Below are 20,358 nucleotides of genomic sequence, written 5' to 3' on the forward strand. Positions count from 1 at the left end.
GGGATTGCATTGAATCTGTAGATTGCTTTGGGTAGTATAGTCATTTGGACAATATTGATTCTTCCAGTCCAAGAACATGGACTGGAAGAATCAATATTCTTGGAGTATATCATTCCATCTCTTTGTGTCATTTTTGATTTCTCTCTTCAGCATCTTATAGTTTTCAGAGTACAGGCTTTTTGTCTCCTTAGGTAGGTTTATGAAACTGCTGGTTCTTTGAAAAGATAAACAAAATTCATAAACCTTTAAACTGACTCATCAAGAAAAAAAGAGAGAGGACTCAAATCAATAAAATTAGAAAGGAAAAGAAGTTACAACTGACACCATAGAAATACAAAGCATCATAAGAGACTACTGCAAGCAACTATATGCCAATAAAATGCACAACCTGGAAGAAACGGACAAATTCTTAGAGACGTACAATCTCCCAAGACTGAACCAAGGAGAAAAAGAAAATGTGACCTGGCCAATCACAAGTACTGAAATTGAAACTGTGATTAACAAACTTCCAAGAAACGAAAGTCCAGCACCAGATAGCTTTGCAGGTGAATTCTATCAAAAATTTAGAGAAGAGGTAACACCTGTCCTTCTGAAACTGTTCCAAACATGTTCAGATGAAGGAAAAATCCCAAACTCATTCTATGAGGTCACTATCACCCTGGTACCAAAACCAGACAAAGATACCACACACACACAAAAAAATTACAGGCCAATATCACTGATGAACATAGACGTAAATATCCTCAACAAAACACTACCAATCCTAATCCAACAGTACATTATAAGGATCATACACCATGATCAAGTGGAATTTATCCCAGGGATGCAATGATTTTTCAGTATCTGCAAATCAGTCAGTGTGATACACCACATCAATAAATTTAAGAATAAAACCATATGATCATCTCAACAGATGCAGAAAATGCTTTTGACAAATTCAACACCCATTTATGATAAAAAACTCTCAGAAAGTGGGCATAGAGGGAACATACCTCAACATAATAAAGTCCATATATGACAAACCTACTGCTAACATGATACTCAACAGTGTGAATAGTACTGAGTATTCATTAGCATTTCCTAGTTGACTAAGCTAACACTATCATTTTTAATTAATTAAATTTCTTGTCTCTACAAGTGAAGAAAATTCTGTTCAAACAGCATGAAACTTAGGGAAAACATTTTTGAGGCTTCAAAGACAATTCGGTGAGATGCATGAATATGTCATAGCAGACTCTCTTCCTTTGAAAATTTTAAGAATTTTTCAAAGCATCTAGGGACATCTGGCCTCTGTCACATTGCTTGATGTATGATATTCTTCCTTGATATTGTTTTGTAGAAAAATATGAAATTGCAGACATAACGCCATCAAAAAATATTTGTTTCACCAATGTAGTATCATCAAAAAGAATAAAATACCTAAGAATAAATCATTTCCTTTCTTAATGACATAAATTTTAGAGAACTGCTGTACAACATTGTGCCTATAGTTTACAATGTTGTATTGTATATTTAAAATTTATTAAGAAGCTAGAAGTCATGTTAAGTGCTTTTACCACAATAAAAATAAATAAATGAAAATCCTATAGTATTAAGATCATACACGCACACACACACACCTATGTAATAAAGAGTGTGTCTTACAAACAAAGGTGTCATAATCAAAGTAAGGCATTCATTTCTTTATATTAAACGTGGTGCTTTAAACCTGTGAACTAATTAGATATATGCCCAAATACTCAAGGAAAACTTTTTGATTACATCTTGGAATAAAATGATACATTTTCATTGTTAAAAAAATATTTTTCAGCATGAAGAAACTTATGTTTTAGTGGCCTGCATAGATCTTTTTAGTTTTAAAAGACTACTTGCTGTGATGATAAAGTTATAGTTTATAATTACAGCATCTTTGGGAACTTTTATGGCTATCTGGAGACACTATTTAATAATTTGAAAATCTTAAAAGAATTAATGCTGTTTTCATTAAGGCCTTGCTTAATAACTGGAGTAATCAGGCCACATGGAAAATCCAGAATATTATCATAAAGATAAAACTTATTATGAAATTAATATATCTAAAATAAAAATATTATTGTATAGTACCATGAAATTTTTTAAGAAAAAGAAACTAAGTCCTTACTGACTATTTGTGCTGAAAGAGAACTAAATATTCTCTAAACTACTCAATACACTATTTCACCTTCGTTTAGATGATGAACATGATGTATTCTTACAGTATGTCAAGAGGGAGACATGAAACCTTATACCCTAAGATGGCTTGGTTGTGCTTCTGTATATATAGAACAATTGTCAGGTGATTTATATCCTTCCAGTATTATTACTTACATTAGAGAAAATAAAGCATACAGTAGTCTTTAATCTAATGGTTGAAGATATTTGCATGTTTTGTAACATATTTCAATATCATAATATATTATAATTTTTTAGCAAGAATAAATGTCATAAATAACCAGAAGTTGTTTATTTACACTAATAGTCTGCAATATATCTGATGTTGCAATGAGAATAGATTTTCAGTTAGTATTTAATTTTTTGCATATTATTTTTATTATTGAGAATGTAATAATACTCTTCACAGTAATGATAGTATTGAGTACTTTGCAAAAAAGAGTTAACACAGGACTGAGAATGCTATCCTTAAAAAGACCTGTTTGTTAGGTCTGCTCTCGGCTGGCATCTGGGACCCAGATAAGAGCAGCTTGCTTGGCCTAAGTTGAAAATATAAACAACATGGTTTTTGCTGAACACCTGCTTTCCTTCTGGGACTCTGGAATTTTAGTAGGGAAGGGTCCTAGCTTGCCGAAAAATTATTAGTACTGAGTTTCTACTGAGCTTCTGGTAGACAACAATTCTCACATGTTTTCACAACTTGTGGCTGGAGGAATTGAGCCTGTCCAGCGTGGTTCTACTGGGAGAGGAGTCTTAGAAACTTCCAAGTGGTTCCATACAAATAAATTTAGCCATGAATACAACTACAAGCGGTGTTCTGTGAGTCCCTGTTCTGAATCCTAAATGTGCAGGGTGTTTGTTTGTATCCCTAACATAAGTACATATTAGGTACCAAGCATTATCAGCACATTCTATTCATCATTCTGTTTAGTTCTCAAAAAACTTATAAGATTGTGTTATTAATTCTGCATCACAGTTGAAGATATAAACGTTAGAGAATAAATAATTTGCACAGGGTTGAACAGATAGCATTGAGCAAAAACAGAATTTGGACAAAATTCTTTTAATTCCAAAGTATATGTATTGGATGGCACAGGTTACTAGAAAATAACATAAAACCCATATAGAACCATATTTTGTTGGTGATGGTTTGTTTGTTTAGTATGTGGTTGATTTGGGGTATGTGGTTGGCAGTGTGTGTTCCTTTTTTATGTTTTTCATTTTATTTTAGCCTCAACTCCCATGTGAAATAAAATAGATCTTTAATAGAGAATTGACTAACCTATATCTAACAGGCATCCAATGCAATAAGTCTGGGCATGGAGTATCAAAAGCTAAGAGCCCCTGGCCTTAAAACAACTCACTAACCAAAACTAACCACAACTCCAGGCTACCTTTCTGCTTAACATTTACATTTTTGCCAATCAAATCTCTATGGCAGCTAGTGACTGACAAGTGGATTTGAATACCTATGAAAACACAAAGTTGTAGCACTCATTACCTCTCCTTTTTACCCACCAATATTAATCTGGTCCACAAAACTGAGTTTTTCCTTGAACTTCACAGATTCATCCTGGTGTACCAGCTCTGTATAATACTCAGACCCTTTCCCACATCTATATAATAACTGGAAACATTGATATATATCTGACATCCAGAAACTACTTCTTTGGCTGCACAATATTTTTACAGATTTCTTAAGGCTTTTAACCAAGTTACTCTTCTCTGAGACTTCTTTTTGTTGGTAGTCACTCTTTAGATCAAGATCTAGTGCTATGGACTAGATAGTTTGGACTATCTAGATACTACATACTAGATAGTATGGACTATTAATACCCTGCACTGTGTCTGAGCTTGTAGAGCAATGGCAATTTTGTGCCAAAAGCAAATGAAAATATGAAATAAAACAATTAAAACAATCAGTGCTGATATTTAATATATATATGGCAGTAAATTGTATTTTTGATATCATCTAGGAGAATGTGGTTTCTATTATAGTGGAATGCAAGAGACAGAGGAACATTTAAGGGCTGCATGAACATTGATTCCATTTTTTGTTTGTCTTTTTCTTTTTTTAATTTGTTTTTGACTTTTTTTCACCAGATAAGAGTATATGCTATGGATTCTGTGAACAAGGAAGGACAAATGTTTACAAAGACCTTTTGAAAAGAAACACAGAGACTTTTAGGGAAATCATAGAAAGTATATAAATATGGTCCTTGGATCCGATCTAAAAGCTGTGATACTGTATAGATCTTCTCAAAATGTAAAAGGGTAAATATCTAGGAGAGGATGTTAGCTAAGGAGCTGAGAGTGTGAGTTTATAATCAGGTTTGAATGACAAGATACCATAATTAAAGACCATAGGGCAAAATCATCATAGATGGTTAAGCCTTATGGAGTTTTTAAACACACAGAGGAGGAGATCAAGATGGCAGAGTAGGAGGACATGAAGTTCACCTCTCCCCAAACACATCAAAAATACATCTACATGTGGAGCAAACTTACTGAAAATAAACTAGAGACTGGCAGACTCTTTTACAACAAAGACTATAAAGAAAGATTCACACAAAGTCAGGTATGAAGGGAAGAGAAGCAATCACATTGAGACCCAGGCCCCTCAAAGGGACACAAAAGAGGAGGGGAATATCACAAGATTTGAGATTCTCCCTGGGGAGTGAGCAACTCAAACCACATATTGGACACCCCAGCCCTGGGGTCCAAAACTGAAAAGACAAATCCCCTCACCTGGTTTGGAAACCAGTGGGATTTACAGGAGGGCTATAAGTAACTTAGAATTCACTCATGAAGAGCATGCACATGTTTGTTTACTCCCAGAAGCAAGGCAGAGGAAGCAGATTGAAATTGCCTGGGTCTCTAGCCAGTTTCCCGTGATTGCCCCAGTGCACTTTGGCCTGTGCCCAGTGCCAGCTCCATCTCCTCTAGCTCCAACATAGCTCCCCACACTTGAAGGGGGATGAAGCTGGCTCAGACCCAGCACTGCATCTGAATGGAGCAGAGACAGCCACTGCTGGCATTCATGGAGGCTGTAAATCAGGAGCTGTCTAGAACTTTGACTGACATGTCAGGTCCATCTCAGCATGCACCTGACCCACAGCTAGCACCTGCTCTGGTGCTTCTTGCTGCTGCACTACTCCCCTCTGAGGCAAAGATGCTAATGCTGGGAGAGGGAAGAGTACACATTTACAGAGAAGGGAACCATCTCAGACCTGACCCTCACAGCTTCTGCTCCAGTAACTTGGGGTCTGACCCCACCCCAATAGGGTGATGACAACAATTGAACAAATGAGAAGCCCTGGCTTACATGTATCTCTGACTAGCCCTCTATCTCCAGCCCCACTTCCCACCAAGGTGATAGCTACCAGCACACCCTAGGGGGAAGGTGTGACCCATACTCATTTCAGATCCCGCTCTCCCATCAAAGTCACTAGGCACATGCAGACTGCATAGGGACACTCCTGTATAATGACAACCTTACAAGACTGGGATAGGTAACTCTTTCACTCAATTTAATAGAGACAGAGAAAGTTAAACAAAATGAGAAGACAGAGACATTTATTTCAAACAAAAGAACAAGAAAAACCAAACCTGAAAAAAATGGCCAATAAAACAGATAATTTACCAGATAAAGAGTACAACCCATTGTTAATAAGAATGTTAACTGAACTTGTGAAAAGAATAGATGAACACAGGGAGAATTTTAACAAAGAACTAGAAAATATAAAAAGAACCAGTCAGAGCTGAAAAATATAATAACTAAAATGAAAAACTAGAAGGAGTAAATAGCAGACTGGGTGATACAGAAGATTTCATAAGTGATCTGGAAGACAGAATAATGGAAATCACCCAAATCAGAACAGCAAAAAGAAGAACAAATTAAATAAAAATGAAAACAGTTTAAGGAACCTATTGGACAATATCAAGTGCACTAACATTCATGTTATATCAGTCCCAGAGGAGAAGAGAGGGAGAAAGGGATAGCAAATGTATTTAATAAAATTATGGCTGAAAATTTCCTGAACATGAAGAAGAAAACAGATATCCAGGTAAAGGAAGCACAGAGATTCCCAAACAATATAAACTCAGAGAGACCCAGACCAAGACATATCATAATTAAAATGGCAAGAATTAAAGATAAGGAGAAAATTCTAAAGGCAATAGGAGAGAAACAAAGAGTCACATACAAGGGAACCCCCATAAGGCTGATTTTTCTGCAGAAAATTTGCAAGACAGAAAACAATGTCATAATATGTTTAAAGTTTGAAAAAGAAAAACCAACAACCTAGGATACTCTACAAGAAGATTAACATTCAGAATTTAGAAAAGAAATAAAGAACTCAGAAAATAAAGAACTAAAAGAGCTCATCAATATGAAACTGACCCTAAAAGAAGTGTTAAAGGGTCTTCTCTAAGTGGAAAAGGCTAAAACAAGAAATAAGAATTTATAGAAAAGGAAAAAGCCCATGTTAAAGACAAATATACAGTAAAGCCTGTGTATTAACCACTTAAATAAGGTACTATAAAGATTAAAAGACAAAAACTGTAAAATCAACAATAAATACAATAAACAGTTAAGGGATAAACATGAAGATGTAAAATATGACATCAAAAACACAAAACCTGGGGGAGAGGAGTAAAAACAAATGTAGATCTTTTAGAATGTATTTGAATTTAAATGACTACCAGTTTATAACAAGTAGGTATAGTTATAGTTATAGGTTAACACATATGAACCCAACAAACCAAAAGCCTAAAATAGATGCACAAAAAGTAAAGAGAAAGGAACACAAGCATAACACTAAAAAGATCTTCAAACAACTAGGGAAGAAACTAAAAGAAGAAAAAAAGAACAGAGAAGAACTACAAGAAGAATCAGAAAATAAGTAACAAAATGACAATAACAACATACTTATCAACAATCACTTTAAATGTCAACAGACTAAATGCTCCAATCAAAAGACAAAGGGTAGCTGATTATATTAAAAAGACTCATCGAGATTCTGCTTACAAGAGACTCACTTCAGAGCTAAAGAAACACACAGACTGAAGTAAGGGGATGGAAAAATACATTTCATGCAAATGGAAATGAAGAGAAATCTGGGGAAGGAATACTTAGACAAGGCAAAGTAGAATTTAAAATAAATTCTATAACAAAAGACAAAGAAGGACATTATATTGTGATATAGAAATCGATGGTAGAAGAGTGTATAACATTTGCTGACATATACACACCTAATATAATAACATCTAAAATATAAAGCATATATTAACAGACATAAAGGGAGAAATAGACAATGACACATAAGAGTAGGGGACATTAACAGCCCACTCACATTAATGGACAGTTCATCCAGGCAGAAAATCAATGAGGAAACAGTGGTCTTAAATGATACATTAGACCAGTTGGACTTAATAGATATCTAATAGGTCATCCCATCATGTATCAGCAATATACACATTCATTTCAAGTGCATATGGAATGTTCTCCAAGACAGATTACAAGCTAGGCCACAAAACAAGCCTCAACAAATTTAAGAGGATAGAAATTACAGCAAGCATTTTTTCCCCAAGCAACACACTATGTGAATAGAAATCAATTACAGGAAAATAAATGGGGCTAACACAAAAATGTGGAGAATAAACAACATGCTACTATACGACAAATGGGTCAATGAAGAAATCAAAGAGAAAACAACAACAACAACAAAAATACCTGAGAAAAATGAAACTTTCCAAAATCTCTGGGAAGCAGTAAAAGGAGTTCTAAGAGGAAAGTCTATAGTGATACATGCCTACCTCAGAAAACAAGAAAAATCTCAAAGAAGAGCAAATAAAGCCCAAAGTCAGCAGAAGGAAATAAATAATAAAGATCAGAGAGGAAATAATTAAAATAAAGAACAAAAAAAAAAAAGAGAAAAGATTAATAAAACCAAGAGCTATATTTTTAGGATGAGTAAAATTGATAAGTTTTAAGCAAAGCTTATTAAAAAAGAAAGAGAGAGAGAGGAACTAAATAAACAACCACAAAAAAGAAAAAAGAGGGGAGAGCTTCAAGATGGAGGAGGAGTAAGACATGGAGATCACCTTCTTCCCCACAAATACATCAAAAATACATCTACATGTGGAACAACTCCTACAGAACACATACTGAACAATGGCAGAAGACCTCATACTTCCAAAAAGGCAAGAAATTCTCCACGTAACTGGGTAGGGCAAAAGAAAAAAGAAAAAAAAAAAAAAAGAAACAAAGGAATTGGAAAAAGACCTGTGTCTCTGGGAGGGAGCTGTGAAGGAGGAAAAGTTTCCATACACTAGGAAACCCCTTCACTGGTGGACATGAGAAGGAGCTTCGGAGCCCCAGAAGAGAGGCAGCAACAGGGGTGCAGAGGGAAATTGGAGAGAATCCCTCACAGAGGATCAGTGCTGACCAGCACTCACCAGCCTGAGATGCTAGTAGGCTCGCCCACTAGGGTGAGTGGGGGCTGGCTGCTGAGGCTCAGGCTTCAGAGGTCAGACCCCAGAGAGAGGACTGGGGTTGGCAGCATGAAGACAGCCTGAGGGAGCTAGTATGCCACAGCTAGCTGGGAGAGAGTCTGGGGAAAAGCACAAGATGGAGAGGCAAGAATCCATTGTTGTGGGCTGCACAAGGAGAGGAGTGGGCCCGCCATAGAAGCTTAGAGCTGGGCACTGCCTACATGAGCTCCAGAGGTGTACCTAAACCGTTGCTGTTACCTCTGACCCCAGAGGTGGGTGACAGCTGCCACCACTGCCAACAAGGGTCCTATGTGCAAGCACAAGTCACTGCCCACACCTTCCCAGGAGCCTGTGCAGCCCGACACTGCCAAGGGTCCTGTGATCCAAGTCCAACTTCCCCAGGAGAACACCCAGTGCACCTCAGGCTGTAGTGACTTCCTGCCAACCTCTGCCACTGCAGGCACTCCCTGAACATACCAGTTATGACTGCTGTATCCCTCCCTCCCTCACTTGAGAGAGCAAGTGAGCCCTAATCTACTGATGCATTCACCCACTCTTGTCTGGGCAGGGAATAGATGCCTGAGGGTAGCCAACAGACAGAGGCAGGTCCAAAACCAAAGCTGAACTCCAGGGGCAGTGCGACCAAAGGGAAATCTCTCTGTGCAGACACAGGATCAGTGGATTAACCCCCTGCAATTCACTTGGTAAAGCCTGCATCTGTGAAATATATGAATAGACAACAAGTATTCCCACAATCGAGGTTGCAGACATTGGGGGTAACTGTGGACTTTGGAGACAAGTACATGCAGGAGTAAGGCCAGATCAGAGTCTGAGCTGGCCCCACAGTGCCAACAGCAGGTCTAGAGACCTACATAGAAGTATTGGAGGACTTCCTGGGTAGGCAGGGAATAGCAGTGGCTCATTGTGGGGGCAAGGACACTGAGAGCCGAGGCTACAGGAAAATACAATTACTATCACTACTATATATACTTTATCTTTTTTTCCATTTTGTTCTATCGTTGTTTGTTTTTATTATTCTTTTAATTTACATTTTTAATTTATTTTTTTCTTTTCTTTTTTATGCTTTCAATTTTAATACATTTTTTATCTTATTTTTTCCTATTTCTACTGTACTGTTTTGTTATATGGTGTCTTTTCCTTGTTTTTGTTTTTTCTTTTGTTTTGCTTTATTTTAGTCTTATTTTTAACTGTACTTCATCTTTTTCTACATTTACTTCTTTGTTGCTTTGTATTTTTTCCTTTCGTTTTCATCTTTCTTTTGTTTTTACTTTTTTTCTTTTTGGATCATTCTTATGTGTTTGTTTTATGTTTTCTTCGCCTTTTTTTAGTTTGCTCTCTGCGTTTGATTTGTTTTTGAACTTTTGTTTTGTTAAATTAGTTTTTAGTATTTGTTTTCATTATTGGCTTTCTTTATTGGTTTGGTTGCTCACTTCTTTTTTGTTTTTGCTTTTATTTTTTCTTTTTTTGAGTGTGTGTGTGTTTCTTTGGGTGTTTTTATCTGTTCAGTTTAGCTTTTACCATTTGTCCCGGGGTTTTGTTTGTCTGTTTGATTTCTTTCCCCCACCCCCTTTTCTACCACATGCTGCAGCTTTCGGGGTCTTGGTGCTCTGGTCAGTGGTTGGGCCTGAGACTCCGAGGTGGGAGAGCCAAGTCCAGGAAATTGGACAACCAGAAAACTCCTGGCTACATGGAATCTTAATCAGTGAGAGCTTTTCCAGAGGTTTCCATCACAATACTAAGACCCAGATAAACCCAATGGCCAGCAAGCTTCAGTGCTGGACACGTCACATGAAACAACTAGAAAGACAAGAACACAACCCCACCAATTAACAGACAGGCTGCCTAAAGTCATACTAAGCTTACACACATGGCAAAACACACCATTAGACGTGGCCCTGCCCATCACAGGGACAAGAACCATCTTCACCCACCACAACACAGCCACCAGTCCCCTCCACCAGGAAGACTATACAAGCCACTGCACAAATCTAACCCACTGGGGTCAGACACCAGAAGTAAGAGGAACTACAAAACTGCAGCTTGTGGAAAGGAGACCCAAAAAAAGTAAGTTAAACAAAATGAGAAGACAGAGAAATATGCAACAGATGAAAGAGCAATGTAAAAACCCACAAGGCCAAATGAATGAAGAGGAAATAGGAAATCTACCTGAAAAAGAATTCAGAGTAATGATAGTAAAGATGATACAAAATCTTAGAAATAGAATGGAGAAAATAAAAGAAAGATTTAACAACGACCTAGAAAAACTAAAGAGCAAACAAACAATGATGAACAACACAATAACTGATATTAAAAATACTCTAGAAGGAATCAGTAGCAGAATAACTGAGGCAGAAGAACGGATAAGTGAGCTGGAAGATAGAAGGGTGGAAATAACTGCTGTGGAGCAGAATAGAGAAAACAGAATGAAAAGAATTAAGGACAGTCTCATAGATTTCTGGGACATCATTAAACACTCGAACCTTTGAATTATAGGGGTCCCAGAAGAAGAAGAGAAAGAGAAAGCGTCTGAGAAAATATTTGAAGAGATTATAGTCAAAATTTTTCATAACATGGGAAAGGAAATAGTCAAGCAAGTACAGGAAGCACAGAGAGTTCAACACTGGATAAACCCAAGAGAAGCATGACAAGACACATATTGTCAAACTATTCAAAATAAAATACAAAGAAAAAATATTAAAAACAGCAAGGGAAAAGCAATAAATAACATACAAGGGAATCCCCATAACATTATCAGCTGAGTTTTCAGCAGAAACTCTGCAGACCAGAAGGGAGTAGCAGGATATATTTAAAATGATGAGAGGAAAAAACCTACAACCAGATGAATCTACCCAGCAAGGATCTCATTCAGATTCAATGCAGAAATAAAAAGCTGTACAGACCAGCAAATGCTAAGAGAATTCAGCACCACTAATTCAGCTCTACAACAAATGCTAAAGGAAACTCTAAGCGGGAAACACAAGAGAAGAAAAAGACCTACAAAAACAAACCCAAAACAATTAAGAAAATGGTAATAGGAACACACAAATCAATAATTACCTTAAATGTGAATGGATTAAATGCTCCAACCAAAAGACACAGACTGGCTGAATGGATACAAAAATAAGACCCATATATATGATGTCTACAAGACACCCACTTCAGACCTAGGGACACATACAGACTGAAAGTGAGGGGATGGAAAAAATGATATTCCATGTAAAAGGAAATCATAAGAAAGCTGGAGTAGCAATACTCATATCACATAAAATAGACTTTAAAATAAAAAATGTTACAAGTGACAAGGAAGGACACTACATAATGATCAAAGGATCAACTCAAGAAGAAGATATAACAATTATAAATATATATGCACCCAACATAAGAGCACCACAATACATAAGGCAAATGCTACCAGCTATAAAAGGGGAAATTGACAGTAACACAGTAACAGTGGGGGAAGTTAACACCTCACTTATGCCAATGGACAGATCAGCCAGACAGAAAATTAATAAGGAAACACAAGCTTTAAATGACACAATAGACTAGAGAGAGTTAATTGATATTTATAGGACATTCCATCTGAAAACAGCAGATTACATTTTCTTCTCAAGTGCACACAGAACATTCTTCAGGACAGATAACATCTTGGGTCACAAGTCAAGCCTCAGTAAATTTAAGAAAATCGAAATTATATCAAGCATCTTTTCCTGCCACAACACTATGAGACTGGAAATCAATTTCAGGAAAAACCCTTAAAAAACACAATCACATGGAGGCTAAATAACATGCTACTAAATAACCAAGAGATCACTGAAGAAATCAAAAAGGAAATCAAATAATACTTAGAGAAAAATGACAACAAAACCACGATGACCCAACACCTATAGGATGCAGAAAATGCAGTTCTAAGAGGAAAGATTTTACCAATATAATCATATCTCAAGAAACAAGAAACATCTCAAATAAACAATCTAACCTTACACCTAAAGGAACTAGAGAAAGAAGAACAAAGAAAACCCAAAGTTAGTAGAAGGAAAGATATCATAAAGATCAGAGGAGAAATAAATGAAATAGAAATGAAGAAAACAATAGAAATATCAATGAAACTAAAAGCTGGTTCTTTGAGAAGATAAACAAATTTGATAAAACTTTAGCCAGACTCATCAAGAAAAAGAAGGAAAGGGCTCAAATCAATAAAATTAAAAAGGAAAAAGGAGAAATTACAATGGACACCACAGAAATACAAAGCATCATAAGAGACTATTACAAGGAACTATATGCCAATAAAATGGACAAGCTCAAAGAAATGGACAATTCATAGAAAAGTATAACCTTCCAAGACTGAACCAGAAAGAAATAGAAAATATGAACAGACCAATCACAAGTAATGAAATTGAAACAGAAATTAAAAGTCTTCCAACAAACAAAAGTCCAGGACCTGATGCCTTCACAGGTGAATTCTATCAAACATTTAGAGAAGACCTAACACCCATACGTCTCATACTGTTCCAAAAACCTGCAGAGGAAGGAACACTCCCAAGATCATTCTATGAGGCCACCATCACCCTGATACCAAAACCAGACAAAGATATTATAAAAAAAGAAAATTAGAAACCAATATCACTGATGAATATATATGCAAAAATCCTGAACTAAATGCTAGCAAACAGAATCCAAGAACACATTAAAAAATCATACACCATGACCGAGTGGGATTTATCCCATGGATGCAAAGATTCTTTAATATATGCAAATCAATCAATGTGATACACCATGTTAACAAATAGAAGAATAAAAACTATATGATCATCTCAATAAATGCAAAAAAAAAAAAAAAACTTTTGACAAAATTCAACACACATTTATGATAAAAACTCTCCAGAAAGTGGGCATAGTGGGAACCTACCTCAACATAATAAAGACCATATACAACAAACCCACAGCAAACATCATTCTCAATGGTGAAAAACTGAGAGCATTTCCTCTAAGACCAGGTCAAGGCAAGGATGTCCACTCTCACCACTACTATTCAACATAATTTTGGAAGTCCTAGCCATGGCAATCAGAGAAGAAAAATAAATAAAAGGAAAACAAATTGGAAAAGAAGAAGTAAAACTGTCACTGTTTGCAGATGACATGATACTATACATAGAAAATCCTAAAGATGCACCAGAAAACTACTAGAGCTAGTCAATGAATTTGGTAAAGTTGTGCGATACAAAGTTAATGCAGGGAAATCATTTGCATTCCTATACACTAAAAAACAAAAAGAATAAAATACCTAGGAATAAACCTACCTAAGGAGGTAAAAGACCTGTACCCAAAAATCTATAAGACAATGATGAAAGAAATCAAAGAAGACACAAACAGAGGGAGAGATATACCATGTTCTTGTATTGGAAGAATCAATATTGTGAAAATGACTATACTACCCAAAGCAATCTACAGATTCAATGCAATCCATATCAAATTACCAATGGCATTTTTACAGAACTAGAACAAAAAAATCTTAAAATTTGTGTGGAGACACAAAAGACCCCAAATAGCCAAAGCAATCTTGAGAAAAAGAAAAGAAAAAACAAAACAACAATGGAGGAGTCAGACTCCCTGACATCAGATTATACTACAAAGCTACAGTAATCAATACAGTATGGTACTGGCACAAAAACAGAAGTATAGATCCACCCATGCACCATTGGTCAACTAATCTATGACAAAGGAGGCAAAGATATACAATGGAGAAAAAACAGTCTCTTCAAAGTGTGGTGCTGGGAAAAATGGATAGCTACATTTAAAAGAATGAAATTACAACACTCTAACACCATAAACAAAAGTAAACTCAAAATGGATTAAAGACCTAAACGTAAGACCAGACAGTATAAAACTCTTAGAGGGAAACATAGGAAGAATCCTCCTGGACATAAATCACCACAATATCTTTTTTGACCCACCTCCTAGAGTAATGAAAATAAAAACAAAAATAAACAAATGGGACCTAATGAAACTGAAAAGCTTTTGCACAACAAAGGAAACCATAAACAAGATTAAAAGACAACACTCGGAATGGGAGAAAATATTTGCAAATGAATCAACAGACAAAGGATTAATCTCCAAAATATAAAAACAGGTCATGCAGCTCAATATCAAAAAACAAACAACCCAATCAAAAAATGGGCAGAAGACCTAAATAGACATTTCTCCAAAGAAGACATACAGGTGGCCAAGAGGCACACTAAAAGATGCACAACATCACTAATTATTAGAGAAATGCAATTCAAAACTAAAATGAGGTATCACCTCACACCAGTTAGAATGGACATCATCAGAAAATCTACAAACATTAAATGTTGGAGAGGGTATGGAGAAAAGGGAACCCTCTTGCACTGTTGGTGGGAATGTAAATTGATAAAGCCACTTTGGAGAACAGTATGGAGGTTCCTTAAAAAACTAAAAATAGAATTACCATATAACCGAGCAATCCCATTACTGGGCATATATCCTGAGAAAACCATAATTTAAAGACACATGCACCCCCATGGTCATTGCAGCATTATTTACAATAGCTAGGTCATGGAAGCAACCTAAATGTCGATCAACAGATGAATGGATAAAGAAGATGTGGTTCATGTATACAGTGTAATATTACTCAGTCAGAAAAAGGAACAAAATTGGGTTATTTGCAGAGACATGGATGGACCTAGAGACTGTCATACAGAGTGAAGTAAGTCAGAAAGAGAAACAAGTATTGTATATTAACACACATTTGTGGAATCTAGAAAATGGTACAGATGAACCTGTTTGCAAGGTAGAAATAGAGGCACAGACGAAGAGATCAAATGTATGGACACCAAGGGGGGAATGGGGATGTGGGATGAATTGGGAGGTTGGGACTGACACATATACACTAATATGTATAAAATAGATAAATAATGAGAACCAGCTGTATAGCACAGGGATCTCTGCTTCACTTCACTGTAAAGCAGAAACTAACACAACATTGTAAAACAACTATACCCCTATTAAAAAAAGAAACAAAAAAAGAAAAAAGAAATGAAAGAGGTGAAATTCCAACCAATATGTCAGAAATACAAAAATTAATGAGAATACTATGACATACAATATGCCAACAAATTAGACAACCTAGAATTGGATAAATTTCTAGAAACATATAATCTTTCAAGAATGAATCAGGAAGAAATAGCCAATGTGAACAGAACAATCACTAGTAGTGAAATTAAGTTTGTAATAAAAAAGTCTCAGCAAACAAAAGTTCAATACTGGATATGTTCACAGAGGAATTTTACCAAACATACAGAGAAGAGTTAACACCTGTACTTCTCAAACTATTTCAGAAAATTGAAGAGGACTGAAGACTCCCAAATTCATTCTACAAGGCCAAAATTATCCTGATACTAAAACTAGACAATGACTGTACAAGAAATAAAAATTACAGACCAATATCACTGATGAAAAAGTTGCAAAAATGCTCAAGAAAATACTAGCAAACCAAGTTCAACAATATATTAAAATGATCAAACACCATGGTCATGTGGTATTTATTTCAGGGTCACAAGGATGGTTCAACATCTGTAAATCAATCAATGTGATACACCACTTTAGAAAAAATGGATAAAAATCACATAACCATCTCAATAGATGCATAGAAAGCTTTTTTTAAAATTCAACTTCTATTCATGATGAAAACTCTCATCAAAATGGATATAGAAGGAATACATCTCACCATAATAAATGGCCTCTCTGACAAACCGCAGCTAACATCATACTCAATGGTCAAAAGCTAAAAGATTTTCCTCCAAAATCAGGAACAAGACAAGGATGCTCACTCTTGCCACTTCTGTTTAATACACTATTGGAAGTTCTAGCCACAGCAATCAGCCAAGAAAAAAGAAATAAAATGTATCCAAATTGGAAAGCAAGTAATAAAACTGTCACTATTTGCAGATGACATTACTCAATACAAAAAAAATCCTAAAGTCTCCACCAAAAAACTATTAGAACAAATAAATGAATTCAATAAAGTTGCAGGATACAAGACAATATACAGAAATCTGTTGCTCTTCTATACACTAACAATGAACTACCAGAAAGAGAAATCATGAAATAATCCCATTTAAAATCACATCAAAAAGAGTAAAATACATAGGAATAAAGTTAACCAAGGAGGTGAAAGACCTATACTCTGAAAACTATGAAACATTGATGAAAGAAATTGAGTATGATACAAAGAAATAGAAAGATGTCCTGTTTTCATGGATTAGAAGAATTAATATTGTTAAAATGTCCACAGTACCCAAAACAATCTACAGATTAATACAATTCCTATCAAAATACCCAGGGCATTTTTAACAGAACTAGAACAAATAATCCTAAGACTAATGCAGAAACACAAAAGACCCTGAATTGCCAAAACAAACTTTGGAGCTGAAGGTATCACGCTTCCTGACTTCAGACTATACTATCAATACAAAGCTACAGTAATTAAAACAGTATGGTACTGGCACAAAAATGAACACATTGACCAGTGGAACAGAAGAGAGGGCCTAGAAAAAAAACCCACACATGTATGGTCAATTAATTTACAACAAACTAGGCAAGAATATACAATGGGGAAAAGATAGTCTCTTCAATAAGTGGTGCTGGGAAAACTGGTGAACTACATGTAAACGAATTAACATTGAACATTGTCTCACAGTATACACAAAATTAACATAGAACATTGTCTCACAGTATACACAAAAATAAAATCAAAATGTTTTAAAGACCTAAATGTAAGACCTGAAACCATAAAACTCATAGAATAAGAGATAGGCAGAACAATCTTTGTTACAAATTATAGCAATATATTTATGGATCTGCCTTCTCAGGCAAAGGGGAAAAAAGCAAAAATGGACAACTGGAACCTAATTACACTTAAAACCTTTGCACAGCAAAGGAAACTGTATTAAAAAAAAAAAAAAAAAAAAAAAAAAAAAAAAACCAAAGAAACCAAAACCAAAAAACAAACAAAAACCTTACTGAATGGGTATTTGCAAACTGCTCGATATACAGGGTTAATATCCAAAATATACAAAGAACTCATGCAACTTAACATCAAAAACACAAAAAAACAGATTAAAAAATGGGAAGAAGAACTGAGTAGATATTTTTCCAAAGAAGACATACAGATGGATAACAGGCACATGAAAGGATGCTCAGCATTGTTAATCATCAGAGAAATGCAAACCAAAACCAAAATGAGATATGACCTCACACCTGTCAGAATGGCTATCATCAAAATGACCACAAATAACAAATGTCAGCAAGGATATGGAGAAAAAGGAATGCTAGTACACTGTTGGTGGGAAGAAAATTGGTGCAGCCACTATGGAAAACAGTATGAAGTTTCCTGTAAAACCTAAAAATAGAGCTACCATGTGATCCAGCAATTCCAACCCTGGGTATATAGCTGAAGAAATAAAAAACTCTAATTTGAAAGGTTGCATGCACCCCAATGTTCATAGGAGCATTATTTATGACAGCCAATATACAGAAACAATGTAAGTGTCTATTACAAGATGAATGGATAAAAATATGTGACTATCTATCTATCTATCTATCTATCTATCATCTATCTATCTATCATCATCATCTATCTATCTATACATATACACACACACACTGGAATATTATTCAGGCATAAAAAAATGAAATGAAATCTTGCCATTTGCAACAACATGGATGGACCTAGAGGGTATTATTCTTAGTGAAATAAGTCAGACAGTGAAAGACAAATATTGTGTGTTATCACTTATATGTGAAATCTAATGCAAAACAAATGAATAAATGTAATAAAACAAAAACAGACTCACAGACATAGAGAACAAACTAGTGGTTATCAGTGGAGAGAGGGAACAGTGAAGTGGCAAGATCAGGGCAGGGGATTAAGAGGTACAAACTACTATGTATAAAATAAATAAGTTACAGGATATATTTATATATCTATAAAAATATTGAATCACTATGTTATACACCTGAAATTAACATAATAGTATAAAATAACTGCTTGAATTAGAAAAAAATTAAAAGAAACACACTGAAAGCAAAAAAAAAAAATCATACAGAGGATGAGGGAAGCAGACATAAGAAGAGATAAAAGTTATGTTTGAAATTTTACAAGGATACTAATTACTTGAGTTTTGCTTTGCAGGAATAGCAGGCCTTAAGTAGCTTAAGAGTGAAATTGATTGAGTGAGATAAGGGAGAACAACAACAAACAGATCAACAAGGACATGGAGATGGAAATTAACATGGAAGAGATAATCTTAGATTAAAAAGTCACACCTTGCAAGAAGAGAAAAAAGAATGAGTGGGATACAAAAGGTCAGTGTTCTAAGGTTAAGTGAGGACTCTTCTAAAGTTAATTTTCCATTCTCGTGTTAATTTTGGCAGGAAACCTGGGATGTAGGTGGATCTATTGTTAACTTTAGTTTTCAGGTTGTAAACAATAATAAAATATTTTGTTTTTGAGTAGTTAGTACATTCCAGTAACTATGCTAATTTCTTTTTTCAAATCCAGGTAGATAATATTTGTATTCCATCACATATGTTTTAAAATTTAGACTTGGATACATTGAGTAACTTACACAAATTCAAATAGTAAAGATTGAAACTAGGATACACATTCAAGGCTGTCTAATTCCAGCATCCTAGTTTTTAGCTATTTGGCAATGCTGTTTTTATCTCTGAAATACAGAAATTAACTTACTGTCCAAATTTTCACTGTTCCATTGTGACTGTAACCTAGGAAATGACTTTATACTTAGAAATCTGAATTCCTAATTTCACTAGATCATAATGACAGATTTTTTATGCTCATTTTTTTAAATTAATTTGATTATCTATATTTGTAACTAGAAATGTCATTTGTCTAAAGCAGTGACCATTAATATTGGTTTAAACATCAATGCATACTTTGAGATCATAAATCCACATGTTTAATTATTCAAGCCTTCTGAAAACAGTCTAAAGATCAATAGTAACACCATAATTAAATTTTTATCTTCAAAGACTGATTTTGAAAATAACTCTTATTTAACTTGTCTTTGAGAAGTGTCTTAAGTGTAGGGAGTTCATCAGTTTCTGATATTTTAATTTCAATCATTTAAGAACTATCATACTTTTATTGATAGATCAAGGCATATTAATATAAACACTAAGTGGTGCTCATCCTATGTGTGACTGAATAAATTACATGATTTCATACTACTTCTTTCATACCTAGTCAATGTTGTGCGTTGTTCACTAAAAGCGTCACTGGTGATTTAAATATATTGCAAAAGAACAGAATATTAGAAAAGAAATGGATATGCATTGTATTATGTACAACTAAAAGAAAGAACTTCGATATATTTAACTTAAAAGAAATCTATTAAAATCACATTTTCCTGATAACCCATTATCCCTATTTTATGTATTTAAGAGAAAACATTTTACATATTACCATGAATATAATTTTAAAAACTATTAGATATTTTAGTGAATCATCAAAAATCTACATAAAATATAAAAAATATACTCATTCATAAATGGAATTCCTAGTCATATTCATTTAAACATACTTAAAAGGGAAATATAAGTAATTTCAAATGGAGC

Source organism: Balaenoptera acutorostrata, chromosome 18 (assembly GCF_949987535.1).
Source record: "Balaenoptera acutorostrata chromosome 18, mBalAcu1.1, whole genome shotgun sequence".
Lineage (NCBI taxonomy): Eukaryota > Metazoa > Chordata > Mammalia > Artiodactyla > Balaenopteridae > Balaenoptera > Balaenoptera acutorostrata.